This window comes from Pseudophryne corroboree, chromosome 6 (genome assembly GCF_028390025.1).
Source record: "Pseudophryne corroboree isolate aPseCor3 chromosome 6, aPseCor3.hap2, whole genome shotgun sequence".
In the NCBI taxonomy this organism is placed as follows: Eukaryota; Metazoa; Chordata; class Amphibia; order Anura; family Myobatrachidae; genus Pseudophryne; species Pseudophryne corroboree.
Window position 1 is genome coordinate 171,552,062 of NC_086449.1, and position 19,620 is coordinate 171,571,681.

General features: G+C 48.4%; 1 pseudogene; it reads left to right on the top strand.

Annotated features, from left to right (window-relative positions):
• Positions 1-15,600: 15,600 nt before the first annotated feature.
• LOC134937513 (5S ribosomal RNA) lies at positions 15,601-15,719 on the top strand (annotated as a pseudogene).
• The last annotated feature ends 3,901 nt before the right edge of the window (positions 15,720-19,620 follow it).

Genomic DNA, 19,620 nt, shown 5'->3' on the forward strand with positions numbered 1-19,620 from the left:
GTACAGGTTGCAATTGTATTGATGATAATTGTAATTCAGGAAATGAGAGTTTTGAAGCCTTTGCACTGGTAATTACAGCCTTCCCATTGATGAGGCTTCACATGGACACAAATGCATAAATCATGTCTACAATGTCCTTTCGCATTACACTACAATGAATACGATAATTGCCTCTGATTAGACAGCAACAGAATGTTTTTTGTTTTGTTTTCTAAAAAGTGCATTTAAATATAGAGAAGTGTGGATCCAGCATAGACTTATGCTGTAATAAAACAAATAATTGGTCCTAGTGCTCATAAAAAGATTATTTCTATGTTGGCTGCAGCACCTGAATAATGAGAAGAATAAATTGTCTCAGTAAGTTTCTGGGAGTCCGTGCATTAGGGCACTTTTACATTAGGTGATGTAAATTTATTTCTATGTATTTAAATTAGCGCACAGTGGTGTCAGTGATGTGTTAACTCAAGAAGTGCTGGACAAGCTCACGTTTTCTCCATCAATGAATGTACTGTAAGCACACCAGCTGGTGCCATGTTGTGATCTTGCCTGGTAGCAAATTTCTGTGTCTGTGTTATACCCACACAACAAAGTCTACAATCTACCATGTAAAAAGAGACACAAAGGGGGAATTCAATTGGCAGGTGAGATTTAGCGAGGTAAAAACACCTTGTTTACCTCGTGTCTAAATTTTGTATTACCGTAAGTATGCACTCTCTCAATACCGCAGTATCCAACTTAAAAAAAAGTGGTTGTGAGGTTTTCAGTGCTGTAAACCCCTTGATCTCTGTGGTGCCCGGTGGTCTCCCCTCCATCTTCTGACAAGGAAGAGGGCTGCTGGGAGTCCCAGGGAGTGCTGGGAGGCACAATGACTGCTGATGTAGTTCTCCCAGTGGCCGGCTCTAGGGCGGTTTACACTGGACAGAGGGTCACACACACCAGGGTTCACACACACACACACACACACGTGACACACATGCTCACACACACTACATACTCACCACTGCTGCAGAGGACCCGGCTCCTGATGTTGGATGCAGAAGACACCGCTTTGGAAGGTGAGTAATTCCAGACTAATTAAGCTAATTGGAAACTTCCAATTGCTCAATTATTCCTCATAAGGATGAGGGGGGGGGGGGGGGGGGTTAACGCCAGGGTGCCAGAGCAGGTCCCTCTTTAAGGGTTAATGGTCCCGTTTCCCACTGGCAGGACACTGAGCTCCTGAGGGAACTATTTGCCCCACCATGGTGAGCGTACATTCCCGCAGCACGCCGCCACCCCTAACAGAGCCAGAAGAATGAAGAGTGGTGAGTACTAAGCCAGCGTCCCGGTTAACGGGGTGCCGGCCATTATGGCGCCATGAGGGTACGGCGATGTATGGCTTCTAACCGGGGCGGAATGCGTCTCCAGACACAGTACACAGCTGCATCTCAGTACACTGTACACAGTACTCAAACTGGCAAACACAGCCTTAAAACGGTTTTCTCTCCATTTTAAGCACCAGATTACCTCTGCCAGTATAAAAAAGTGGGAAGACCACGCGCCATTGAAGGGGTGGGGCCTTTGCTATAAGCGGATCCAGCAGCTCACCAGCGTCATTTTCCCTCTGCAATAGACACAGATGCTGACTGACAGGGACGCGCAGCTCCTCTGGAGAGACTCCAGATTACCTCTGCGGTACCAGGGGGTCATAGCAGGGGAGGAGCGATTATTAGGGTACTTAGTCTGCGACCTGGCTAAGCTTGGCATTAGCGATAAGGTTGCGGTAGGGGCTGGCTCCAAATAACTCTGTGTCTCCATGAAGGGCTCTTTGGGGGTTAATTGTGCTTAACCTTTTCTTGTGTGTGCTGTCACATTTATATTATGTCAGGCAAAGAGTGTGTTTCTTGTACAGCGGAGTGTTCCTCTTCACCAGGGGGCTCACTGCTGGGTACTCAGGGTAGTGTACCTTCCCAGAATAGCGGGGCTGAACCGGAGTGGGTTAATTCCATTAAAGGAATGATCTCCAATATTTCTACGAAATTATCCCGCAATGAGAAAGAGACGCAATACTTAAAGACAGACTGTGGATGAGTTTATGAATAGAGACTCAGTCCCCAAACCAGCGTCTCAATCCCCTCCCATTTGTCCGCAAAAACGATCTCTGGCCCATATCCTGCAGTCTGACTCTGACACTGACGGGTCAGACATGGAGGAGGGCAAGGTGGATTTGGAGGGGGGATGCTACTCTGTCACAGGGAATAGAGGCTCTTATAGAGGCTATCAGAAATGTTCTGCAAACTCCTGATGAAGTGTCAGAGGAGTGTGAGGAATCTTATTTTAATGTCAAAAATAAGTCCTCAGTCCCTTTTCCTGCGTCAAAGGAATTGAATACCCTGTTTGAAGAACCGTGGGTTAATCCTGATAAGAAATTTCAAAACCCTAAAAGGTTGATCTTACCTTTTCCTTTTCCTCTGGAGGATAGGAAAATATGGGAAAATCCACCGATAGTGGATACATCAGTCTCTAGGCTGTCACTAAAAATTGTATTTCCTGTCCCTGGTGCAGCCTCCCTAACATTGTAAAATTGAGACTACACTCAAATCATTGTACACAGCTGCAGGGGCCCACTATTGCATGTGCATGGATCACAAAAGCCATTGCCAAATGGTCAGGTAACCTAATTGAGGGGTTGGATTCCTTATCTAGGAGGGATGTTGTTTTACTCCTGCAGCATATACAGGACTCTGCGAACTTTATGGTGGAAGCCATAAAAGAGATAGGCTTGCTTTATGCACGCACCACCGCTATGACAGTGTCAGCATGCAGGTGCTTGTGGCTACACCAGTGGACTGCTGATGCGGACTCCAGGAAAGGCGTGGAAGGCCTACCATTCACAGGAGTGGCCTTGTTTGGAGATGAACTAGACAAATGGATCTCCAAAGCTACTGCGGGTAAGTCTACATATCTTCCTTCCGCAGCTCCCCCAGCCAGGAAAGCTTATTCAGCTTCAAATTTACAGTCCTTTCGGATGGCCAAGTTTAAGGGCAAATCCAGAGGTGCTTCTATGGCCTCCAGAGGCACAAGAGGTAAACCACACAAACAAGCAACTGCAGGTGCTCAGGAGCAGAGCTCAGGCTCTGCTTCCTCAAAGCCTTCAGCATGACGGTGGACCGCGATGCCTGAAGGGCTGTCAGGTGGGAGCCAGACTAAAATTCTTCAGTCAAATCTGGTCAAGTTCGCGTCGGGATCCCTGGGTAGTAGATCTTATTTCCCAGGGCTACAGACTGGAGTTCCAGGAGCTCCCACCTCACAGATTCTTCAAATCAGGCTTACCAGTTTCACAAGCGGCAAGTATAACTTTACAGCTTGCCATCCAAAAACTTGTACACACTTAAGTCATTGTTCCAGTTCCACCTCATCTGCACAATAAGGGGTACTATTCCAACTTGTTTGTAGTACCGAAACCGGACGGTTCGGTATGGCCGATTCTGAACCTCAAGTCCTTGAACCCGTTCTTATGAGTGTTTAAGTTCAAGATGGAGTCTCTGAGAGCGGTGATCTCAGGTCTGGAGGAAGGGGAATTCCTAGTGTCTCTGGATATCAAGGATGCGTACCATCACATTCCGATCTGGCCACCTCATCAGGCTTGTCTACGGTTTGCACTGCAGGACTGTCACTACCAGTTCCAGGCCCTGCCATTTTGTCTCTCCACGGCACTGAGGGTGTTCACCAAAGTGATGGCAGAGATGATGTTTATACTCCACAAACAAGTGAATATAATTCCGTACCTGGGCGATCTTCTGATAAAGGCGCTGTCCAGCATCACGGGTGGATTCTGAACCTTCCAAAATTCAGTAAGGTTCAGCCCACACATTGGTACCTCCTGGTATTGTATATGCCTATTAAGGCTTTCTAATTATTCTTATTTTCTGCTGCAGGGTACACTGGGCTCCACAAGGATAGACATTGGGGTGTAGAGTAGGATCTTGATCCAAGGCACCAACAGGCTCAAAAGCGTTGACTGTTCCCAGAATGCATAGCGCCGCCTCCTCTATAACCCCGCCTCCCTGCACAGGAGCTCAGTTTTGTAGTTGGTGCTTGCAGTAGCAGGCATGTCAACAGGAGGCTGCTCCAGGCAGCCTAAGAAAAGCTTTTTTTGAAGAAAAAAGTGAAGTCTACAGGGCTGCAGCGGAGGTTAGATGTCAGGGACATTCTCTGCTGTGGCTCCATCTCTCCCACAGCGGCGCTGTAGACTCCCGCGCCCTGGTTGCCGGGTACACACAGCAGGTGCTCCAGTTTTCTTCTTGATCAGACACACACGGCTGGGGCTCTCCGGGATCGCGTGGCTGCATTTCATGAGGTGGTAAGTGGGTCCCACTCGCGGGGACCCGCGCTTTATCGCGATCCGGCGCGGCCGATGGGAGGCAAGTCGCGCGCACTGGTGTGGACACTGTGTCAGTACAGGGACCCCACTAGGCCACAGGTCGGTCTCTCTCACTAACCGTTTCTATATAGCCCACAGTACCGGTGGTTAAGTCCAGCAGGGGGAAAGGCTTAGACCTGTAGCCCCTCCCCCAGCTCCAGGGCGCCATTTAGAGTAAATGTTCCCGCCCTAGAGCTGCATATCTCTCTCTCTCTCCCTCATTCTCAGCAGTGTTTGGGCGCCATTACACTCAGCTACACTGTTCCTCGGAATGTTTGGGCAAATCCTCCTCTGTAAGGCCGCCTGCATGTCAGTGCTGTACATCTTACAGGACACTTAAGTATTCTACATGTCTGTTGACAGTGATAGTTAAGAAAGAGTGCATTTAGTCATGGTTATTTAGTATAAGTACCCTGTGATATACATCCAGTCTTTACTGTGTATTGTTATATCTATCCTCTATATAGCTATATAGCTAGTCCAGTGCAGTATTATTGCATGTCATAACTCCTGCATTGTACAACTCTGACTATATGTGTGTGCATTTGCCTGCTGTGCGACCTCCATTTCGTGTTTCTCACTCAGCTTGCTATCCCTATATTCTATAACCTGAGGGGACTAGGTGCGTCAGGTTTCTTATTAATATAGGTTATTCACAAGATATACTCAGTGTGTATTTTTCTTTGTGATTTTAGTCACCGTATCTCTCCTAAATCCCTATTTGTGCTGCCTACACTGCACGGGGGTTTGGGTCAGGTACTGTGCTGCTGATATTGTACTGTGTTACCTTGTATTGCGATATATCATGTCCGCCAAAAAGGGTAACGGTTCTGGGACTGAACCCACTGGTGATGAAGTTGCAGATACATTTGAGGAAAACGTAGCAGCTGAGGGTTTTGGTTCTGGGGGTTCCTTGCCCCCCAGTGGGACTGTAGCAACTGGGGTTCAGAATGACCCACCGTGGGCTACCTTCTCCACGCTACTGACTACGCTAGTTACCAAACTAACGCCCCCTATGGGACCTCCTGTACAACCGTTCATGGTCCCCGCGGTTAATCTGCCATGGGCGGATCATTTGTCCAATCAGTTACAGCAATTGAACCATTCCTTGACTACTAAGAAGTCAAACCCTCGCCCGCCTAAGACCAAAGGGTCCTCTAAGCAGGTCATTACTTCATCACAATCCACTGCTGTCCCTGACACCTCATCTGATGAGGATGGCGTTTATACTGATCCCACAGATTCCGATCCTGATCTTTCTGATGGGGAGGGTGTTTCACAAGTGGATGTTCCTGATTTATTGGAGTTTATACGGTCAATCCTTCAGATTACAGATGAACCGGAACCATCTGTTCCTCCTAAGAAACCGGATAGGTTTAAGCGTCAGAAGGTGGTTAAACTAGTTTTACCTCACACTGATCATCTGGTTGATGTACGTCAGGAATCCTGGGAAAATCCAGGAAAGAAGTTCTCGCCTCACAAGAAACTGCTTGCTCGCTATCCTCTCGCTACGGAGCTGACTAAAAATTGGGAGACACCTCCGCCAGTGGATTCACATATGGCAAGGATGGTGGTCTCCTCAGCTCTACCTGTCAAAACCGTTACGTCTCTAAAAGAGCCTACGGATAAGCGTGCGGAGGGTTGTCTAAAAGAGATTTACACCCTTGCAGGTGTTGTGCATAGGCCCACTATTGCAGCGACTTGGACTGCAGAAGCTATTGAAGCGTGGGCCCAGGAGTTGGAAGCTGAAATCTTTTGACCATGCTAGACAATGCTTGTCATATATTGTCACGGCTTCTCACTATATTAAGGAGGCGGCTTCTGATGCCGGTGTCCTGGCAGCCAAGGCTTCGACTACGTCAGATCTGGCTCGCCGGATCTTGTGGCTGCGGTCCTGGGCTGTGGCTCTGGACTCTAGAAAAACCCTGGAGGTACTCTCTTTTAAGGGGAATATCCTTTTTGGAAAAGACTTAAATAAGATAGTGGTGGATTTGGCGTCTGCTAAAACAGCCTGTCTACCAAGTACTGCTCCTTCTGTACCGAAGGCTAAAATTACTTCCTTTCGTCCCTTTCATCCTTCAGGAAAAGCAAAAGGTCAGGCGTACACCAAACAGGGTCACACATCCAAATCTGGTAAGTCAAATCCCAAACGAGCCTGGGCTGCCCATCAGCCAGCTTCCAAGACTGACAAGACTGCCGCATGATGGGGCGGGCCTCCCCCTGGTGGAGCCCAGGGTGGGGGGCCGGCTTCTAGGGTATACCCAGGAATGGTTGAAGACCACTTCAGATGCCTGGGTATGGGAAGTCAACACTCGAGGTTACACCATCGCCTTCAAAAACCGTCCCCCTCATCGATTTTGCCTGACAGACGTCCCTTCGGATCAAGTATAGGCAAGGACTTTTCATTCGATGGTACAGACCCTCATGGACACAGGATTGGTAGTACAGGTGCCTCTTGCTCAGAGGGGCGAGGGGTACTATTCGCCGCTGTTCGTAGTCCCAAAACCGAATGGGTCCTCCCGGCCCATTCTCAACCTCAAGGCGTTGAACAAATTTGTGAAGGTATCCAAGATTCGTATGGAAACTCTTTGCTCTATTGTCCTGGCCTTGGAACCTAGAGATTATATGGTCTCCCTGGACATACAGGATGCTTACCTGCATATCCCCATAGCAGTGTCGCATCAGCAGTACCTGAGGTTTGCGGTTGACAACCTCCATTACCAATTTCGGGCGTTACCTTTTGGTTTGACCACGGCTCCACGAGTCTTTACCAAAGTCATGGCGGTAATGACGGCTGTACTCCGCCGTCACGGGGTCAGGATATCACCGTACCTGGACGACTTGTTGATCCTGGCAAATTCCCCAGAAATTCTCCTACGTCATCTGGATCTGACTATCCGGTTTCTGCAAGCCCACGGGTGGTTCATCAACTGGAAGAAATCCTCCCTGGTCCCTGCTCAGAGCATGGTGCACCTGGGAGCGGTATTGGACACTCACAACCAACAGTTGTTCTTGTCTCAGGGGAAAGTCCTGAAGCTTCAGGACAGGATTCGATACTTCCTATCTCGTCCGCAAGTGTCGATACATTCGGTGATGCAAGTGCTAGGCCTCATGGTGTCGGCATTCGATATGGTGGAGTATGCTCAATTCCATTCTCGCCCCCTCTAGAGGCTAATTCTGGCCAAGTGGGACGGCCTGCCTCACAGGATCAGGTCTCAATTGATCTTCTTGACTCCGGAGGTTCGTCTTTCACTGTGCTGGTGGCTCCAGGACCAACGGTTGTGCAGGGGTCGTCCCTTCTGGATATCCAGCTGGGTCCTGCGGACGACGGATGCCAGTCTGCGAGGTTGGGGCGCAGTGTTGGAGCAACATTCCCTTCAGGGTCGGTGGACCAAGGAAGAGTCCCTCCTCCCGATCAACATTCTGGAATTGCGGGCGGTATTCAACTCATTGAACCTGGCCCAGCATTTAATATGGAACCGACCTGTTCAGGTACAGTCGGACAACGCCACCACAGTGGCTTACATAAATCATCAAGGCGGCACTCGAAGCAGCTTGGCAATGAAGGAAGTATCACAGATTCTTTAATGGTCAGAACGCCATCTACCGGCCATACCGGCGAAATTCATTCCGGGGGTCCTGAATTGGGAAGCAGACTTTCTCAGTCGTCAGGACATACACGCCGGAGAGTGGGGCCTCCATCCAGAAGTGTTTCAACTCCTAGTGGAAAGGTGGGGCCTTCCAGACGTGGACCTGATGGTGTCTCGACACAATCACAAGGTTACGGTCTTCGGAGGAAGAACAAGGGATCCTCAAGCAGCGTTCGTGGATGCGCTGGCGGTTCCATGGAACTTTCGGCTGCCGTACGTGTTCCCTCCGGTGTCACTCCTGCCCAGGGTTATTCAGAAGTTCAAGTAGGATGGAGGACTCCTGCGTCTCGTAGCTCCAGCGTGGCCCAGATGGCACTGGTTCTCAGACCTCCAGGGCCTCTCGCTAGAGTGTCCCCTTCTACTTCCACAATGACCAGACCTCCTTGTTCAGGGCCCCTGTGTCTACCAGGACTTGGCCCGGCTGGCTTTGACGGCGTGGCTCTTGAAGCTTCCGTCTTGAGGGCTAGAGTTTTTTCTGAATCGGTCATTCAAACTATGCTGCGGGCCCGGAAACCGGCTTCTGTTCGGATTTACCATAGGGTCTGGCATTCTTACTTTGGTGCACATCTAACAATTATGACGCTTCCAAGTTTAGTACGGCCAAGCTTTTGGCTTTTCTTCAGCAGGGCCTGGACCTAGGCCAGCATCTGGCTTCCATCATGGTTCAGATTTCTGCCTTGTCAGTTTGGTTTCAGAGAAAAATTGCGACCTTACCTGATGTGCATACCTTCACTCAGGGTGTGTTGCAATTCCAACCTCCCTATGTCCCGCCTGTGGCTCCTTGGGATTTGTTGGTGGCTTTGGAGGCGTTGCAAGAGTCTCCGTTTGAAGCTCTTGAATCGGCTGACCTTAAGTGTCTTTCCCTTAAGGTGGTGTTTCTGCTGGCTATTGCCTCTGCTAGAAGAGTGTCGGATTTGGACGCCTTGTCTTGTAGTTCCCCATATCCGATTTTTCACCGTCACCAGGCGGTTCTTCGGACTTGTCCCAGGTATTTACCTCAGGTAGTGTCTTCGTTCCACCTTAATCAGGAGATAGTGGTTCCGGCCCTTGTCTCTCCTGATTTGTCTCCCAAAGAGCGGTCTTTGGATGTGGTACGGGCCCTCCGTATCTATGTGAAGAGGACTGCTTCCATCCGGAAGTCTGATTCCCTCTTTGTTCTGTTTGGTTTTCACAAACGTGGCTGGCCTGCTCACAAGCAGACCTTGGCCAGGTGGATTAAAATGGTGATTGCACATGCTTATGTGAAGGCTGGTCTGTCCGCTCCTGCTCACATTAAGGCCCATTCTACTCAGTCGGTTGGACCTTCTTGGGCGACCCGCCGTGGTGCGACCCTTGAACAATTGTGCAAGGCGGCTACGTGGTCCTCAGTGAACACGTTCATAAGGTTCTATGCCTTCAATACTGCCGCTTCCCAGGATGCTTCCTTTGGACGCCGGGTTCTTGTGTCCGCTACAGTGCGTCCCCTCCCATAAGGAACTGCTTTAGGACATCCCCAATGTCTATCCTTGTGGAGCCCAGTGTACCCCGCAGCAGAAAATGAGATTTATGGTAAGAACTTACCTTTGTTAAATCTCTTTCTGCGAGGTACACTGGGCTCCACAAGGCACCCACCCTGACGCACTTAGCTTCTTTGGGTTGGTATGGCATTAGCCACTGACACTTTCTCCTGGGGTAAAATTGTGTTGTCTGTGGCTACTAACTGTTGTTGTCTCTTTTACCTGCTACTACATTGGGCTGGTTAACTAAAAACTGAGCTCCTGTGCAGGAAGACGGGGATATAGAGGCGGCGCTATGCATTCCCGGAACAGTCAAAGTTTTTGAGCCTGATGGTGCCTCGGATCAAGATCCTACTCTACACACCAATGTCTATCCTTGTGGAGCCCAGTGTACCTCTCAGAAAGAGATTTAACAAAGGTAAGTTCTTACCATAAATCTCTTTTTTTTTTAAATGCCGAGGTGATCTAAACTTTCAGTAAGACTAACTCTATATTCCCTGATAGCAGGCTTGTCTAATTTCTATTATGTTTTGGCTTTTGGTCATTTAAATGCTCTAAAATTCAGCCTGCCAGCATTGCAGAAAGCTTGTGTCATTTAATGTTTTCAGATTCAGCATATTAGCACTATGTGAGATATCTCTATTCAGTGTCAACAGCTGACGTCTGGTTTCTGATTTTGGCTTTTTGATCATTTGATTGCTCTGAAATTAGCCGGTCAGCACTGCAGAAGAACTGTGTCTTTGAATGCTCTCAGATTCAGCATACTAGCACTATAATAGACATCTCTATTCAATATCAATAGCTGACTATTAGACATGTGACCATATCTGTGAATTTTTATTGCAAATTTATATTGCGCTTTTACAAATTATTTACATGTGCTCAGTAAAAAAGGACATTATGGCCTTCAGCAATTTTGCATTAATTTATTAGAAACTGCATACTGCTTTAAAACACTGATTTCTTGTATAAAATCTTAAGAATTTTCAGTTCAATAGGTAAGATCAGCCCACATCTCTCATCCACTCTCCGCTATAATTTTATATGATAGTGGACAGCAGAAGGTGGAGTCCTTAGCCAATTCTTCATGCATCTATCATAACTTAGTACTCAGGCTACATTCTGTTATAAGCCACGGCTGTGGCTAATTCCTGTTTTGCATTTTTGGTTATGTATTTTATGTTATACTTCTGTTTCTGTTCCCCGTGGGTGTCATGGGGTGTTCGGAGCCCACCCTTGAAGAGAGGGTACTGTTATGAACCACAGGTAGTGGTTCATTCCTATTTTATGTTTATAAGTAGTCTTGCAGGCCAGGATTTCCCGTTGCTCTAGTTTAAGAAGATTCTTGTTTGCTGCCAGTGGTGAGTCTGTGTGATTGCAGCTTGTTCCCATGTGTTCAGCCTCACCTGTCTGTTGATTGCACCTCTCAGTTGTGCAGCAGGGCAGCTGCACGACATAATTAATTAAGACTCTCTGTTATATGCTGGCTCAGTGCAATTCACAGACGCTGGTGATATTTCCAGATTTCCAGGTTTCCTGGGTTCCAGAGTTCTTGAGTTCTGAGCTAGTCCCTGCCAGTTCCTGAGCTCCTGTCTAGCAGTGTCTGTCTAGCTGCTTTGAGTGTCGGTTCCTGTGTCGGTTCCTGTGTCGATTCCAGTGTCGATTCCAGTGTCGATTCCAGTGTCGATTCCAGTGTCCTGCCGTGAAGCGTTCCTGTCCAGGAGTCCTGTGGCTTTGTCTGTGCCTGGTCGAATATCTGGCTTCTTGGTGTCCACCGGTCTGTCGTTTGGGATTCTGCCTGTCCTCCAGTTCTGAGAGTCTGTGTCGGCTACATTGGGGGTTCCTGTCCGTTTGCCAGTATTTGTACCGGTTCCATGAGTAGCGGCTTTGCCGCGTCCGTCGGCTCAGGCCGCAGTATTCTTTGGTTATAATTTGTTTCTGGTGTTTTGCAGAGGGTTCTGCTTGTGCTGTCACCGCCAGTACACAACAGTATTGTGTTGGCGAGTGGACAGCATTTCCTTTGTTGTTCTTCTCCTTTGGCGGCGTGCCGCACATATATTTAGGTTTAGGGTTGTTAGTAGCCCCTAGCCTTCTGTTTGTTTTAGCTAGAGGTCCCCTTGTTATTATCCTGTCTCGGTTCACGCCTTGTCTCAATCTAAGACCTGGGGGCATCGGAGTTGGGCAGACCTAATCCGCCCTTCAAACGCGGCTGCCGTGGGCCCAAGAAACCATAGTCACTCAGGCGTGAACGGACCACACGGGTGAAACAACGGAGGTAGGGTGCTAGGGGCTATTTCCACACCACACCTCGTTTCAGCGTCACGTTCTGGTGCTCAGGACTCACTATGCAACATCTCCCTTGTTCTGAGCACCAGGAACCTAACATTATCACCAGCCATACAACAAAAAAGAAATAAAACTTTTTCTTTTTTGGCCCAGTCCAGTGTCTTGTCTAGAATCCAGTCCTGTCTAGAATTCAGTGTGCAGAATCCAGTCCGGTGTTTAGTTTCCAGTCCTGTCTAGAACTCAGTGTGCAGAATCCAGTCCGGTGTTTAGAATTCAGTCCTGTCTAGAATTCAGTGTGCAGAATCCAGTCCGGTGTTTAAAAATCCAGTCTTGTCTTGTCTAGTTTAGAAATCCAGTACAGTCTTGTCTAGTCTAGTCTAGTCTAGTCTTGTCTAGTTTAAAATCCTCCTATGCCAACTATGCAAGCCCTGCAGGCGTCTCTCTCAGCCCTGAACTCTGCTTTCAGTGTTTTGAAACCTGAGCGGCTGGAAGTTTTGCAGCAATCCTTAAAGCAACTGCAAAACCTTCTGACCAAAATTTTGCTTATTTTGCCTGAAGTTCTTGAGAGTTCATTCTCTAAAGAGACTCTTGTTCACAGTATGGTGACAAGTGAATCCTCAGGTTTAATTAGAGAGAAAAAGTTTGAAAGTCTTCTGCGGCCCAGGCTCTCAGAAGAGGAGCGTCTGCATCGCAGAAACTTAGATTTATGCCTATATTGTGGGGGTTTAGGCCACTATCTGCAGACCTGTGAGTTGTGCAAGCCAAAGTGTGGTGACAAGTCCTGCCCTCTGGCCAAGTTGAGTCAGGATACAAGACCTACTCCTGTCTCTACTGTGGCAGAGGTACTTGTCACACAACCCACACTAAAAAGCACTCTGTCCTATAATTGGGGTCCTTGGGCTAGGGAGCCCCATTATAGATTCAGGAACCAAAGGAGAATGTTTCTCTCCTCTCTTGATTTTCCTGTGGAAGCAGAGTTGCAAACCCCTGGAGTGGTGCCCGATGCCCAGGGTCCTGGAGTGGTGCCTGATGCCCAGGGTCCTGGAGCGGTGCCCGATGCCCAGAGTCCTGGAGCGATGCCCAGAGTCCTGGAGCGGTGCCTGATGCCCAGAGTCCTGGAGCGGTACCCGTTGCCCAGAGTCCTGGAGCGGTACCCGATGCTCTAGGTTATAGAGGGACATCGAATATTATTGCTCAGGTGTCAATACCAGAAGGGGTCTCAGAAGCTGTTACCCCAGGTAGAGACTTGAAAAGCGCAACTCCAGAGAAGGTGTCTAAAACCATAGTTCTAGAAGGGAACTCGAGAAGCAAAACCCCCGAAGGGATCTTTGAAGTAATATCCCCAAGTGGGGTCTAGAGAGACGCAGCCCCAAAGAAGGGTCTAGAGGTCGCTTCCCCAGGAAAGGACTCAAGAGGCATAGCGTTAGTGGAGGTTCTGAAATTTATAGCTTCAGCAAAGGTCCCGGAAGTCTTAGTCCCGGGAGAAGTTTCGATAATTATCGACTTAGAGAGGGAGGCCGACGGCTCGGTCCCAGAGAGGGAGGCCGACGGCTCGGTCCCAGAAAGGGAGGCCGACGGCTCGGTCCCAGAGAGGGAGGCCGACGGCTCGGTCCCAGAGAAGGAGGCCGACGGCTCGGTCCCAGTGAGGGAGGCCAACGGCCCGGTCTCAGTGAGGGAGGCCGACGGCCCGGTCCCAGTGAGGGAGGCCGACGGCCCGGTCCCAGTGAGGGAGGCCGACGGCCCGGTCCCAGTAAAAGAATCCGAGGTGCTGGCCCCAGCGGGGTTCCCGAAGGCCACTGCCCCAGCGGGGTTCCCAGAGGCCACTGCCCCAGCGGGGTTCCCGGAGGCCACTGCCCCAGCGGGGTTCCCGGAGGCCACTGCCCCGGGTGGGGTTCAGAAAGTCACTGCCCCGGGTGGGGTTCAGAAAGTCACTACCCCAGGTGGGGTTCCGAGGGCCACTGCCCCAGGTGGGGTTCCGAGGGTCACTGCCCCAGGTGGGGTTCAGAAAGTCACTGCCCCAGGTGGGGTTCATAAAGTCACTGCCCCAGGTAGGGTTCAGAAAGTCTTAGCCTCGAGTAAGGTCAATAGTGACCAGGTCCTAGCAAAGCACTCTAGTCAGTCAGATGGGAAGGAAGCAGATCCTGACTCTGTTGATATCTCAACATCTATAATCTTTGATGGGGACTTAGTCCAATTTCTGGCGCTTTACAAACACTATTACACCATTTTGTTGTTTAGACCACTTCTGGGCATCACTTCGGAGAACCTTGTGCTCTATCTGATATATTCCTTTAGAGGAGAGCCTTTTGAGTGGGCAACCAGCCTAATGAAAGCTGAAGATCCCATTCTTCAGGATCCCCCGGCATTCAGTGATGCAGTTATTAAGAGATATGGTTCCAAAGAAATTGGTTCAGGTTCCTCTAGTTCACCCGTCTTATCTGCTGAGAGTTCATCGTAGTCTGTAAATTCGGCACAAGAGTCTCAGACCGTTGTTTTGACTGCAGGATGTGCTTTTCTCTCTTCTTCTAATAGTAGTACTTTGCCTGAAAGTTCAGCTCCCAAGGTTAAGAAACCAATCTCTGATTTGAACCCAGCCTTGCTGGGAGGTACCATCAGTTCAGACAATGTTTGGGGAATTACCTTGGTCAGACCTCAAGAACTTTGTAAAAATAAGAAGAAAAAGAAATGATTATTGACTCTTGCCTTGTTAAAAAAAAAAAAAAAAAAAATTTTCTCTTTCCTTGTCTTGTGTCCAGTGGCCACCGTCAAGGGAGGGGCACTGTTACAAGCTGTTGTCACAGCTTGTTTCTGTTAGACCAGTGTGTCAGGTTTTTTTTTTTGTATCCCTTGTTTTGGAAAGTCTGAATTTTGGGGTCCTTTGACCCCTCCCCAAGGGGGGGGGGGGTAATGTTATGAGCCACGGCTGTGGCTCATTCCTGTTTTGCATTTTTGGTTATGTATTTTATGTTATACTTCTGTTCCTGTTCCCCGTGGGTGTCATGGGGTGTTCGGAGCCCACCCTTGAAGAGAGGGTACTGTTATGAACTACAGGTAGTGGTTCATTCCTATTTTATGTTTATAAGTAGTCTTGCAGGCCAGGATTTCCCATTGCTCTGGTTTAAGAAAATTCTTGTTTGCTGCCAGTGGTGAGTCTGTGTGATTGCAGCTTGTTCCCATGTGTTCAGCCTCACCTGTCTGTTGATTGCACCTCTCAGTTGTGCAGCAGGGCAGCTGCACGACATAATTAATTAAGACTCTCTGTTATATGCTGGCTCAGTGCAATTCACAGACGCTGGTGATATTTCCAGATTTCCAGGTTTCCTGGGTTCCAGAGTTCTTGAGTTCTGAGCTAGTCCCTGCCAGTTCCTGAGCTCCTGTCTAGCAGTGTCTGTCTAGCTGCTTTGAGTGTCGGTTCCTGTGTCGATTCCAGTGTCGATTCCAGTGTCTGATCCTGTGTCCTGCCGTGAAGCGTTCCTGTCCAGGAGTCCTGTGGCTTTGTCTGTGCCTGGTCGTGAACGGACCACATGGGTGAAACAATGGAGGTAGGGTGCTAGGGGCTATTTCCACACCACACCTCGTTTCAGCGTCACGTTCTGGTGCTCAGGACTCACTACGCAACATCTCCCTTGTTCTGAGCACCAGGAACCTAACACATTCTCTGCAATACTACAAGTATCAGAGAACCTGTGCTATTAACTGGACAGCAGAAGTACCCTTACTAGGTACATGTCAATAACCACACTCTCTCATTTGTTAAAATTGGGAAAATTACTGCCATATTTCACTGATTACACCTGATCTCATCTGATCTTGGAAGCAAAGCAGTGATAAGCCTGATCAGTACCCAGAGGGGAGACCACCAGAAAATATCAGGTGCTGTAAGCATAATTCCTTATCTGACCTCAAACAGCAGAAGTGTTGGAGCAACCTTTGACCTCTACCATCAACTTATCTATCAATATAGTCTGCTACGCAATTTTTGACACTTACTATCTCCTTTTGCAATATTTCTATCTTTGAATCTATCACGCAGCTGTCACGATCCGAGTAACTGGTCACTATTATTTGCCCTTTAGGTGTCTTCTGAGACTGGCTCAGCGTTCCAAAGTGGGATCCCATTTGCATTGTCAGCATATGGTACGCTGATTTTCCTACTTCATATGATTCCCCTGTCATTCTACAGCGCTGTCACAACAGCTTCACAAGTGGTAACATTAAGCATGGCATCACCTGCCCTACGCAGCCTCCGCCGCCATTGTCATTGCTTCCTAAGTGTACTGTTCAGGAATGGCGCTTCCAGCCCTCCGCGGCCTCTGCCGCCATTACCGTTACCTTCTGTGTGTGGTGTTCGGCCTGGCGTCTCCGGCTCTCCGCGGCCTCCGCCACCATTGCTGTGGTTTCTCATGTGGCATACTCCAATATGGTCTCCGTTGTTCTCTGCGTCCTCCGCCACCATTGCTGGGTCCGCATGTGGAAATACAAATATACTTTCCCTCCAAAGGCTAACATGGGCGCAGCCATGTTTTTTAGTCACATGTGGTTGCCTCATCCTATCCGCTGCGCTCTGGACTCTGCTTAATCAGCCAGCCAATCCCTGCTTCCCAGCAGGTATAAGTATCCTGTTCCTGGGCTGGTAAGATGTCAGTGCTTTGGTTGTCAAACCCTGTGTTACAAGTCTCCTCTGTTGTGGTTATTCAGCTATCGTTCCAGGTATTCCAGCTCCTGAGTTCAGCTCCACTAGAGACCCTCACCAGCTACCATCTGGCGGTGCAGCCTGACTCTACAATTTACCAGCATTAGTTTCAGCAACTGGCAGCAATCCAGTAGCGGCTTCCAGCGGGGTTTCGTCTTGCCAGTCACCAGCGGTGTCCTATCACCGTATCCAAGTCACCATCGGTGTCCTATCATCGAACTCAAGCTACTATCGGTGTTCTATCACCGTATCGAGGTCACCATTGGTGTTCTATCACCGTATCCAAGTCACCATCGGTGTCCTATCATCGAACTCAAGCCACCATCGGTGTACTGTCACCGCATCCAATTCATCATCGGTGTCTACCATCGATTTCAAGCCACCATTGTGTCAGATCATTAATTCCAAATCATCATCTATATTCAATCTCCAGTATCACCAGTACTTTTGCAACTGACTTTCCTTTATACTGGTGTAAATCATTATTCAACAGTTCATGAGTATTTATCCAGCCCGGCATTGCACCAGCATCTACAAGTCTATATTGTGTTATTGTCTAACCCTGCTGAGCATCGCTGTCTATTGAACTGTGTTTAATACATTCTCTTAACTTTTTACGAAGTTGTCTTGGTCACGCCTTCGGGCATTTGTTCCAGTGGTAAACTGCATGTCTAAGAACCCAATACAGCCTGCTAAGTTCTTCCACACCTCAGCCCCTTCAACTGAGGCTTCCTCCATTCAGCCTCAGCCCTCAGTTGTGACAGTAAGCACTGACTTTATGGATCTGGCCGGAGATCAGGTCCAAGTGAACGGGCCGATACAAGAACTTGCAGCTCGCCTTGAACATCAGGAGGCTGCACAGGGCCAAGTGATTCGCTGTCTCCAGGATCTATCCTCTCGGCTGGATGGGGTACAAACAACCCTCCGTGGTTCAGGGGCGTCCAGTGTGCTGACTGCAGTACCTTTGGTGGTATCCCCACCCACCATTCCCGTTTCTGCTCCTCATCTTCATTTACCGACACCTGCCAAATTTGATGGTTCAAACAAATTACAGGGACAAATCGAGACAATTTGCCATCGACTTGTTATATCCAGAGCTAAAATTAGATGTAACTCAGTATAGATTTAGTGATTAACAGCAGCTGAGTAAAAGCAACTTGCTAGGTTGCCAACAAATAGAGTCTATAAACAAAGGAAAGATACTCTGCGCTATATAACAATGTATCAAACAAAAGTGTGCAGTCTGTCATAGAGAGTAATTGACTCGGTAGGACTCAAGTATGTATAAACAAATTTATATTGAATCTGTTAAATTCAGAATGACCCCCAATATCACCAAGACTCACATGCTTGGCTAGTCCAGCACAGGGGCATCACCGGGATACACTGCCATTCAGTGGTTCATAATAGTACAATGGGAGCGATTAAGGCAAAAATGTGCATGCGCATGGTACGCAGTGCGCATGCGCTAAGTATTTTAGCACAAAACTTAGTAAATTTACTCACGTCTGAACGAAGAATTTTCATCGTTGTAGTGATCGTAGTGTGATTGACAGGAAGTGGGTGTTTCTGGGCGGAAACTGGACGTTTTCTGGGAGTGTGCGGAAAAACGCAGGCGTGCCAGGATAAAACGTGGGAGTGTCTGGAGAAACGGGGGAGTGGCTGGCCGAACGCAAGGCGTGTTTGTGACGTCAAACCAGGAACGAAACGGCCTGCGCTGATCGCAGTGTAGGAGTAAGTCTCGAGCTACTCAGAAACTGCTAAGAATTTTCTATTTGCAATTCTGCTAATCTTTCGTTCGCAATTCTGCTATGCTAAGATACACTCCCAGAGGGCGGCGGCCTAGCGTGTGCAATGCTGCTAAAATCTGCTAGCGAGCGAACAACTCGGAATGAGGGAAAATATACAGTGTATACAGGGATAGGGTCATAAATTACATAATTGCAAACATCAGATTTCAGGTACAGTACACGTCAGTCTCCTACAGTTCAGGGCAGGCCGGGCCAACCTGTGGCTCTCCAGTTGTTGTGACACTACACATCCCAGCACCACGGAAAATAAATATGCCCGCACTCAGTTTTACCCATATTGTACATGGTACCAGCTGCATGGCTATATTAATGCCATATACGTATACAAAACAGACATTTGCTATCTGTGCTAACAATATTATACTGCAAATCTGTGTATATGTAGTGAATAAAACAGATGGAATTTTGTTATATTTTGATCAAAACATTTAAGCTTGCAGCCCATCGTCAGGGGGCCCCAGTTCTCTGCAAGTCCTAACCTAGCATATACTGTATGCTCAGCATACTATTGCATTGTAGTTAGATGTACTCACCTCCCAGCTACAGGGCTGCCTTGTGAGCCTCAATCAGCTAGACATTTTATGCATGCCCTAATAAATAAACTGTGGCAGTGCATGCCCTAATAAATAAACTGTGGCAGTGCATGCTGGAACTTGTAGTTTCACAGCCATACAGTAGATTGGCCAAGCCTGGGTCAGGGGGTCATGACCTTCCAAGAACACTATAGTTGATTGGTGGACAGAGGGGACATTGCGGGGGGTGTGGCGGGCCGAACGAGGGCATTGCAGGGACTGTATTTGGGGTGGCTGCGTGTGACATCACATGCAGCCGCTCTGATTTAAAAAATGGTGGTGGACCTCCTGACAGCACAGACGGGCTGCGCTGCCAGGGGTCAATCTTAGTTCTGATGTGTCCGCAATCTAAATGCGGACGCATCAGAAAGGCGGCCTCACACATGCTGGGAGACCTTGCCCTGTGCTGAGCAGCCCCCAGCATGTGAGGAGATGGACGCAGATCTGGCTGTATATGCTGCGATCTGCGTCCATCTCTGAATGAGCTCCAGAGTCCATCTTTGTTGGAATCAGAACTCTCCTGAATGCATACGTGTTTAGCCTCACATTCCTGCACTGAATTAGTTTATAAATGATGTCACACGGCTAAGATTTTGCACCCAGGGCAGAAGGCTTATTTGTCATTCCAATAGTTCAAGTACTGTACATACAAGGACAATGGTCATTACTACAATGTTGAATTTAAGATAAGTACTAGTGAATTTAGAACA